At 43.3% G+C, this 10,660-nt stretch overlaps 1 long non-coding RNA gene across 1 annotated transcript; it reads left to right on the top strand.

Annotated features, from left to right (window-relative positions):
• The first annotated feature begins 1,322 nt into the window (after window positions 1-1,322).
• LOC128811523 (uncharacterized) lies at window positions 1,323-10,133 on the top strand. Its single transcript, XR_008438373.1, has 4 exons — window positions 1,323-1,448; window positions 5,856-5,970; window positions 7,647-7,758; window positions 10,058-10,133. It is a non-coding gene; the product is annotated as an uncharacterized LOC128811523 (long non-coding RNA).
• Window positions 10,134-10,660: the final 527 nt, after the last annotated feature.

The raw sequence follows: 10,660 nt of genomic DNA, 5'->3' as shown, positions 1-10,660 counted from the left end.
TCAAAATACTTTGGAAGAAAAAAAACCCAAACCCTCACATTCAAGTCACATGGGGAGAATACGAGTTATTATAAAAAAGTGTTATGAGATAATTCTAAATGTCAGTTTAGCATATTTTAGCCTATTGGATCTTTATATTGAGTTGAGTAACATCTTCCATGAAGTAAATGTCTTTTTGGTAAACTGAAAGGGACAATAATATTTAAAGGTCAGTTAACATGGAGAGTTGGTTCTAGTTATTATTATTAAAGATCCAGCTGTATTACCTTTACACAACATTACCCCACAAATCCTTATTAAAACTGCAAAAGCAAACCACATCTTTCCTTTTTTTCCTCCCTGCCCCTCCTTCCTGCCACGATCCTGAGATCCTTGATTCTGCCTTCTCTTTATATGTAACAATTTCTCTAGTGAATAGCACTGGATGATCCTCACCCTGCTTCTGCCACGCTGCATCTGAAAGAGTCATACATTTTAGTTGCTGTCAGTGCTGCCAACCAGAAAAAACCCTCTCATTTCTACATTACATTTCAGCCTCCCACGTATGACATGAGCTACCCTGCAAACAGTTGTTTAATAGTTTTCAGCTGCTTAGGAAATGGTAGTTGATTTCAAAGGGGTTTTTATTCAAGAAGAAGTTGCAGTAGTGTGTTGTGTGACTGCTACTGTGTTTAATTGGAAGCAGGCAGGCTGTCTGCCCATTGCACTGCCCACCCAGCCGTGACCAACTGGTGATAATAGGCTGCACAATGAGATGGTTCATTTGTGCACGAGCACCCCCTTTCCAGAAAACTCTCCTGGGAGGGTTTCTGTCACAGGGTGCGTGTCTCCCAGGGCTGGGGGCTTGGGGGGCTGTGCTGCAGGCTGGCAGCACGGGGCGGGCACAGGGCTCTGTGCCCCTACATGCCATGAGGTGACTGTCCTGGGGGTATGGCTGGGGGCTTCCTCCCACAGCCCTCTGCCGGTGCTCAAGCTGTGCTCTGCTTGGGTAGGTCTCCTCTTGTCTCTTAGCCACTACTCACAGTAGTGAGCTGTGAGGCGGGTCTGGTGCATGGGATGGAAGAGTTTGCTCTGTGTTGATATCTGCATCTGGACTCTTCTCTGGGCTGTGCTCGCAGCCCTTTTGTTACCAAGATGGCCTGAACAAAGAGGCAGTTAGCTGGTTTTGCTGAGGATCCCAGAGGGGAAGTTGCTGCCAGGGTTTGGTGCTGCAGAGGAGATGTTGGTATGAGTGGGGTAGCTGGCCAGGAAATGAAACAGAAGTGGAAAAGCAATGACCAAAATATTATTATTTTTCTTCACAGTACTGGAGGTAGAGAAACCCAAGTGATTTGGGAGCCCTTTCAGTCAAGGTGAACACAGAGCAGGGCTGGGGCTGGCTGCTTCTGGGCATGCAGAGGATGAGCAGCGACAGGATGTGCCAGGCCCTGGTCCCTACATCCTAAGATGTAAGCCTCATATTTTAACATATAGAGAGAGTTTAGGTAAAGACATGTGAACCGTGCTGTGTCTGATGGTGGCAGTGCATGGGGCAGCCTGGCAGCCCTTTCCTGCAGTAATGAAGATGTGTGTGCCCAGAAACAGCCAAGGATGATTGCACAATGTTCAGTTCAGAGTATTTCTCTGTGCTGAACAGCTCTACTAAATGCAATATGCAGTTGGTAAAAGGGCTTCCATGGAGAGACTGCAAAAGCTGAGTGTCAGATTTTTTTATCCTAAGAAACCTCAAAAAAAAATGTGCCACAGTTTCTAATTTCCCAGAAGCAGAGATGTGATGTTGTACAAACAGAATGGTTTGCTGCAAGCTGTGGCTTTGATGAGACAAACCCATGCCGTTACCTAATGTCTTTTTACTGCTCATGTGAACATGAGGATTTGATGGGTAGTGAACCCATGACCAGGGACTCCAGGGTTGTTGGTCAGGGCAGATCACCACTTTGCCTGTAAAATGTTTTTCCAGGTTCAGGACAGGTCCTTGGATACAAGTTAATTACCCAAATTGCCTCATGGTGACAACCAGGAAAATCACCTGCTTGGAAGAAGACCCTGTAGACCTAGAGTGACTGCTTTCATACAGTCTTGTCCAGGAGCTGATTGTGGCTTTGGGAGAGGGAGGAGGACTTGAGAGCTTCCAGGCATCTCCTCTGCTCCATCAGATGCCTTGCTTCCCCAAGAGCTGCCTTCACATCAGAGAGCAGTCTGAAAGGTTTGGTCTCCTGGACATAGCAGCTTTTGAGTATCAGGTGAACACATCCAGGCCACTCTCTGGGCCACACAGGACACTGAGTGCTTGAGTTGCTAATGCCTGTACTGTGCCATCTCCAGCCAGCTCTGCTCCTCTCAGCACTGCACAGCAGCCAATTCTAGCCTGAGCACAGGCTGCTGTTAAGGCAGCCAGGTTAGTGGCAGGCATGCAGGTAACAACAGCACAGGCTGGGCAGGGTGGAGGGCAGCTCTGTTGGGAAGTTATTCGCCCTCAGTTACTTTTTACACACCATTAGGCTTGAGGCTGCAGAGATCCAGAGTTAGCACTGGTGGGACACTGCAGAAATATCCCCTTTCCATTGCCGTGGGAAGTTCCAGAGTGCAAAACTTTGTGATGCGACTCTAGTAAACAGTAAAAGCATAGGGAAGCATTCAGTCTCCTGTTTTTCACTGTTCTGGGCTCCTTCATGACCTCTACATCCATAGTTATACCCCTGTAAGAAAATGTGCCTTCCTGTTTGTTTTGTTTTCAGAGCATCCTAACTTCCTTTCTTTCCTTGTTTCATTTCTGGATGAAAATCCAAACCCACACAAGCACTTAGTTTTCCCTGTTTCTGGTGTCCTTGGTTCTCTCTAAGTGAAAGGCTTTAAAAGGCTATCTTCCCAGTTTAGTATTCTCTCCCCTCTTGTGCTGGTTCACTGATGACCTCTGTGGTCTAAATATAGGCTCACCTCCCCCAGGCACAGGAGAGCAGGGCCACACTGCAGCTGTGGAGGTGATGGAAGTGTTGCCTTCCCTTTTACCAGCTATGTTGGCTTCCATAGCCTCACCTTCTCCAAGCCTGCTGCAGCCAAGGTTTCGTGCTGCAGAGCAGGGTGTCTTCAGAAGTGCTCCTGCCCTGCCTTCGTGCCCTGGCTGGGGGCCTGTGGCAGGCGGAGGTTTGGAGCTGGCCATAAGAGATGGATGGGGTGGGAAGGCAGGGCTGGGGTGGGACGTGTCTGCCTGCTGGGGAGGAAGGCTGGCTGCTGCACAGCTCCTACAGGAGGAGGTTTGTGGTGGGGAAGGAGGTGGGGACAGCATCTCTGGCGCCTTGGAGGGCTCTTCTTCCTGAGGAAACACAGAAAGCTGAAAGATGCTCCACCTGTTCTTTACCCCTTCAATAAATATTCTGCCCTATGCCCTCTAGATGTGAGAAAGAAAATGTGATTTAAAAGGTAAAATGCTTTTATTTGTGAAATATTAGCTTTGTGTAATATGTATTCAAAAGCAGATACTAATTTAAAGGTTATATTTAATATAGCTCTGCTCCAGTTTTTCTTTTTTATTATTTTCTTATACATCTTTTCACTTTCTAAGGCAATGCTCCAGTGACTACTGCAATATAATAGCTGCTTTCTCTCTCAGTACACAATTTGACAGCATTTATTCTTTCCTTCAGTGAACATAATTACTTCACATATGGAACCTGTGATAGCCTACAGGCATCTGAGAGAAACCAGAATCATACAATCTGTCCCCTTTGTGAGCTTAATTTACATTCACAAGTGTCATTTTAATAGTGCTGGCAACATGTAGGATAAAAATTACAGGTCAGCTGCAGCATGTCACAGGGAACTGTGCTTAAGTCAATAACATGGTATTATTACATTCTGGATAATTTTACAAGGTAGATCTCACAGAAGGAATTTGACCCCTATTTCTTTAGTTTTCTGCCTTTTGGTTTCCTTCATAAGGTAATTCACTTAGAAATGGATGTTGCAAAACTGCAAACATGTTGACAAAGAGGTTAGACTGGAGCAGGCATTTCCAAATCTGAAAGCAACACCTTTCCCTTGCTGTAACTTGTAGCCGCGCTTAGAATTGCCATGCTCTGGCATATTTAAAAATTTGCACCATTAATTCTTGAAATTTGTTTTCCTGATCCATGTAGTAAAAATACTGAGGGGCATAGCCTTCTGCCTTCTCATTTCATACAGTTGACAGAAGTTTGAGCTTTCTGCAAGTGATTATTTTTTAGCCAGCAAAAGCAGTCTCCAGCTAGGCATCTTACAGACATTTTGTACAAGAAAAATAGTGACTGCCACAGAGACATGCTGCATACAGACCTATGTGTGATTAATGATTTAATGTATATATTTATAAGACCTAAAAATAATAGCTCATTTTTTATATGGGCATCTGTAATATAGATAAAGGTGCAATAAATAATCTAGTAAACATCAGGTGATTTTTTTTTTTGGTGAACACTTGTTTTGGGGAAGAGCACTCAATTCAAATATAAAATCAATCTTGTTTTCTGTTTTTACAAACCCCATAATTTACTGCATTTTGAGCTTTCAAAGTTAGTTTAGGGCTTGGAAAGTTTGCCCATAGTACTATGACATTGAAAAAGTCCATGTGTACACAAACAAGGCAAATACACCCCCAGGTGCCCCCCTGCACACATACCCAAACACATCCATTACCTGAACCACAGCCATTTACTCCTCCTGAAATTTGCATCCTTCTCTTGCTGTAAGCGTTTTTAATCATTTGAGAAACACAAGGGGGAAAACATCTTTTATATAACGATTTGTTTTCATATCACTGACAGTGTTGGAGTTTGAGTGAGTTTTTTAACTAAGCCCACGCACCTGCCCCACTCCCCCCAGCCCTCAAAAATAAAAGCATATTTTTCCTGTGAGGACATAGGTAGAACATACTTGAATCTACAGTAAAAAATATGATAAGCTAACAGCAAGGAAGTGGATGCATAAATACCTAAATGTAGTTAATATGCCCACTACCTGAATACTTGTAACATGGCTGAGAATGAAGCAAAAATGCATATAAACCCCTCAAATAATTGAGGTTAAAACCAGGAAAATTACAACTTGAGTACATCACATGTTTTTGAGAGTGAAGGTAGTTAGGCACAGAAGAGGATGCCTTTTAGGACTTGTGGAATGCCTATCAAAACTTTGTGTTTTTCTAAAGGATGTGTCCCACTCAACCAGTGGTCTGACTTGGGAAGTCAGTTTTGTTTCACTGTCTATGTTTAAGTCCACCCAGGCCTTAAATCCCCTAAAGCACACAGCCAACCTCTGAAGTCTAATGTCAGCCTTTACTTGGGAAAATATGTATTTGGGGCACTGGGAAATGTTTTCATGTAAGGAAAGTGTGTATTAGTCATGTTCTTCAGAGTCTGGCATAGGAGAGTGTTTGCATTTCACTCTTTACCCTAGCAGGAGGCTCTGGTTTTGTTTCAAGCTCTCAGTTGCTGCAAGGGTGTAGGCTGGGAAACAAGAGGCACAAAGGGCAAGCTGGAGGTGTTCATTCCACCTCTGGAGCTCTCCCACACACCCATCTTAGCATAAAAACTTCTGTCACTGATACACATGGCAACATATGTGCAAATATTCATGTTTTATGTGCCTGATGACTTGTTGATCAAACTCTTTTACCAGTGGAGTATTTGAAACATGACAATTTTCATTCTTTATGAGGAACTTGTATGAGCTACAGTTCAGTTGCAGAAAAGTCTCATTCCACTGGAGATTTGCTGGAGTGTCTTGTCTGCCTCTCCTCAGCTTCTGTCCTCTCCCTCAGCTGATATGAAGTTTATTATTTGATTGATTAATGATTGCCATATCTGTTTTTTCTATTTTAGATGAAGAAAAATAAAAGAGGGGAAAAAGAGTGTTTACAGGGGAGACTTTGCAGACAGAAGGAAGCTGGGTGCAAGGCCCTATCTATGAATGGAGATTACTTCTGCTTCTTAAAAGGTAAGGGATCAACAATCAAGTTTTTGGCCTGACATCCTCTTTTCACCAGCAGAACACAATTGTGCTGATAATGTTTGGTAGAAGAGGCTGAACATGCCTAGATGAATTCTGATGATGAACATGAATAGATGAATTCTGTTCTTTGGCCTAGAACTTGAGCCTTTGAGCTCTCTCTTTTTGTCAGCTTGTGATGCTGGGCTCTAGAAGTCCTTTTTCTGTGACCTCCTGTTGAGCGGATGTTTATTGGTGAGAAAACTTATCTTAAGAGCTGTTAAGGTTTCATCAACATAGTTTGGAAAAAGGTTTTGTGTTTCATCACCAATGCTTTTGAACAATATTGAAATCTTTGTGGGTTGGTTTCAGGGAAGTTGCCAGGCAACTAGGAGGTTATAGCTTGTAGTCATACCTGCTGGCTTGTGGATATAATCAGTTGTTTTTTATTTGCAAAGTAAAGTAAGAAATTGCTATAGTAAGATTACCCAAAACGGAGTTTTTGCCATATTGGGAAGGAGTTCTGTGCTTGGCTGGGATGATGGTGCTTGGCCATTCTTGCCCAGTGGCACCTGGGGCTCCCTCCATGTGCTGCAGGCAGCACAGTGCCTCAGTTCAGCCCCTCTGCCCCAGTGTGCAGCATCAGGACAGATGCAGGAGCCTAGATTAGTGCAGACAGTCTTTCATATTACATTTTCTGAGTGAAGGGTAAAGGAGCAAATCTACAGATTGCATGTGTGCTGTTTTAATTTACCACTTAGAGGATGAAGCAGAACAGAGTCTGTGGTTAATACAAATTTTAAAAAGATAATGAGATGTTTTGCCTCCCAAGCTGGCATAGAATCTTATTTTCTTTACTCCTCCTCTTCCAAAAAAAAAAACCCTACCAAGCTCTTGTCTCCGATTTGTTCATAAATACAATATCAAACACCTCCTGTGTGCCTCTGATGTGCGCTCGAAGCGTGTGCCACTGTGTTGATTCATCTGGAGGATGCCCAGCGTGTGAGTGGTTTGGCACAGTATGGTACAGGGAGGAATCTGATAGTGAGAAAGGCAGAGGCAATGGCATAATTATGAAGGATTTCTTCCCCTCATACTGCTTCTTGTTATTTATTCTTCTCTCCATGTTTCCCCTGGTTATTTCTCTTCCTGAAATGAAAATAACCTGGCAAGAAAACAATGTTTCCACTCCCATCATTTTTAGGCAAGGAACACCAGGCATGTATTTTTTTTTAGCGTTGCTAACTGACGGATGATTATTCACCAATATTTTTTGTTGAAGCAAGCAGGCTTGTTAACTGTGGTGACATTTTTAGTGATGCTATGATATCCCAGTGTCATTGTTGCTTGATTTATCAGTGTCTAAAGGATTATTTTGTTGAAAAACCTACCATGGATCTTGTGTTTAAGGCTGACTTTATATGCGTATGACTACAAGTGTGTGAATTTGTATGAAAATAAGGAACAGAACTGTTAAGATGCTTCTTCTGTTTTGGGCTTTTGGCTCTGTGTCATAAAATACAAACTGGAGCCTTGAATTTCTGTGCTTTAAAATGGCATACTTAAACTGAGAAATACTGTAATTGAGATCGGCTCAGCCATAGCCATCCTACAGTTTGCATCTATTTACTCCCCATCTTCTCCAAATTCCTGACTCACCTTCTCTTATTCCTATACTTCTACAGGACTATTACTTGCAACCTCTGCCCCCTCCAGCTATAGACACAGGCTATCCTTGACCTCCTCAGCTTGTTCAGCACCACCTGCTAACCAGGCACACCCGGACCCACTGCTGAGGTTTGGCACGTGGCTGCTGGGGTCTTTGAAGGGTTACAGCCAGCGTGGCTGGACTAGTGGGATGCTGGGAGTCTGTGGGGTCACCCTGACTAGAAAGGGGTGAGGACAAGTAGGAATCCCATTCCCTTGAAGAGAGAACACTTGGTGAGAAATCCCTTGGAGCAAAGCATTGCTGAAGGGTTGGGGACGAGAAGCCCAGGAGCATTACCCTGCTCCAATCATTTCTTACACAGGAATGCAAGGGTACAAGTCTGTGGGCACAGCTTGGTGCAGCCCTGGCAGCTGGAGTCTGAAGCAGTGGGTAGGATAATGTGAAGCTGGGTATCTGCTTGAGATGCAGCAACCGCAGACGGTTTGAAAAAACAAAAATTCAAAATGGAAAAGATGTGACCTTGATGCCTTTTAAACTCAGTGAAAGCGAATGTGCTTAGATTTCCTGGGAAAAAGATGCTATGGGAAATTCTGTGTAAGTGTAAATATATGAAAGCCAAAGGAGGTAAAGTTTTTTCCTAATTAGGATAATTAAAAAGAAAAGCAGTCAGTAAATTGAATGCCAGACAGAGAGCACCACAGCTCCTTTGCTAAAGCAGGAGCAGATTTATTCATGGAGAGATGTGTCCTGTTCCTTTTCTCTCTTCTGTCACCCTGGTTGCCCTACCTGGGCAAAACCTCTGCACTCTAGGCTGTGTAGTCCAGCTTGGGTTGTACAGCATTGCTGGTCAAGATTATGACATTTCCCCTTCTTTCCCCCCACTCTTCCCCCCTCCTAATTTTAGAGTGACAAAAACATGTGGTTCTGTCAGTCTTACTGTGGCTCAGCTCACCCATCACCTCCAGGTCCCCCAAAACTCTCTGGGAAATTCAGGTGCATTCCAGCTCTATGAAGCAGGTCCACAGGGTTTGAAACTGTATTAAATCCAGATCACAGTGTTAAAGTTACATAGATAGAAGGGACAAATATGCCTATTCTGGACAAGCCTGCAAAATCAGATCAACTGTCAAAAAATTGTTTTGTCCTGAAGAGAGATGGCAGAAAGGAAAGGCAGAGCACATTTTAGGGCCACTTGGGAGCCCTTTATGTGGGTTCTGGCCATTTAGTCTTCAATAAAACATGAATGCTAACCATAGCAACCACATTAGCCCCCTTCGAGAGAGCCTCTGCTTGAATAGAGATGGGGTTCACTGAAGAAAGCCTAACACAAGTAGACCTTTTACAGAGCTGTTCAAGAAAACAATCTGACTTGAAGGAGCAGACATATTTTCCCAGGAAGCATGTAAGAGGTAATGCAATATGCTGCTAGCTTTCCCTGCCTCTGCTCCCTGCCTGCTCCAGGGAATTGCTGCTATTTGGGTGGTGCAGGGGGGTACAGTAATGGCAAAGGGGTGGACAAGCCCCACGGCCCTGCTACCTGCACTGCTGGGAGGGCTCATGGCCCAAAATGTTTTAGATCCTTGCCCATTAAAGCTTCTCCCAAAGTCCACACATGCACATTGAGTCACTGTTTTCCTGAAATCTTCTGCCTGGTAGGTATTTTCCTGAAGTGCATCCTTTTGCTTTAATCCCTGCTTAATCTTACAGAAAGATGCGAACAATTTTGTAACATCTCTGCCTTGGGAAGTCTCAGGGAGTTCAACAAACTCTCCTGTAGCTCTTAATTCACGTGCCCCAAGAGCAGACTGGGGTCCCCTCCCAAGTCTGCAGGTTTGGATATAAAATACAACTAGATCAACCTTCTGGAAAGAGGATGCTTTGATTTGTAAAACTGGAGAGAAAATATTTATCTGGGCAGTATTAGATTAGTCACAGATTAATTACAATTGAAAAGTATTATTCATCTGTAATAAGAGTGAATTCTTCACTCAAGATTCATAGCAAAATAACATTATTTTTCAAATAGAAGTAATTTAAATTGAAGTAAGACCTTCTAATGCCACCATCTGTACAAGTAAATTACTTCAGAGTAATTAAATATGCATATCTGGGCTGTGTACTGTACTGATGAACCAAGTTTTATGGAAGCAATATGCTTAAAAATCCCTTAGGTATTAAAGATGAAGAACCCATGGCATTTTGCATTCATATAACCATGAATAAGAAAAAATATTTTCTCTGCTGCATAATTTTGGGGAATATATTTTTATTAACTTTTCCAGGTTAATTAATACTTTTGCCAAATAGCAAATACGATCATCATATTTATTAGTCTGACATTTCACAGGGACTTAAAGCTCTATAAGAAGATGCAGCACTGTGTGTGTCTGAATTTATGATTGTGACACAGTCACTCATCTTCTGCAGATTCCCAGGAAGCAGAGCAGTGCAGTGAAACCGAAATCATTATGTTGACTGAATTCATTACTGCCGGACTTGTCCCTCCATGAAATAGCACTGCTCAGCCAATTGGGATTCATGGTCACAACCCTTCATGGGATCATCAGGGTTTATAGTCCATAACAAATACAAATACAGCCAGGAACAATAACAGTCTGATACACCTGATCTATTTCCCCACCTTGTGAGACTGTCGCGAGGACCAGAGGCAGCGACCAACCGCGTGTTTTCCCTTGTGCAGATGAATGGCACAGCCGTGGAAGCAGAGGCTGTGCCTCAGAACACAGCACTCACAGCGTGCTCTTCGGTGACTAAAACCCGTCTTTATGCTGGCAACACAATGTTTGTGACTGGCGTGTAGGAAAGCTTTGAACATTTGCTGGAAGCATCTGAACACTACAGAAATTCTTGGTTAAAGAAATACCTGAAGTCAGTTCTGTGGAGCACTTCAGAAGAAGTCTGAAATCCCAGCTCAACCCTTTCAAAGCAGCAAATAGAGCTGTCTACATGCTACCAAAATGCAAGAGCAAATTCAAGCATAAAGACACACAGTCGGCACAATCTCTGCAA

This window comes from Vidua macroura, chromosome 9 (assembly GCF_024509145.1).
Source record: "Vidua macroura isolate BioBank_ID:100142 chromosome 9, ASM2450914v1, whole genome shotgun sequence".
Lineage (NCBI taxonomy): Eukaryota > Metazoa > Chordata > Aves > Passeriformes > Viduidae > Vidua > Vidua macroura.
This window is presented reverse-complemented; position numbering and strand designations above follow the sequence as displayed.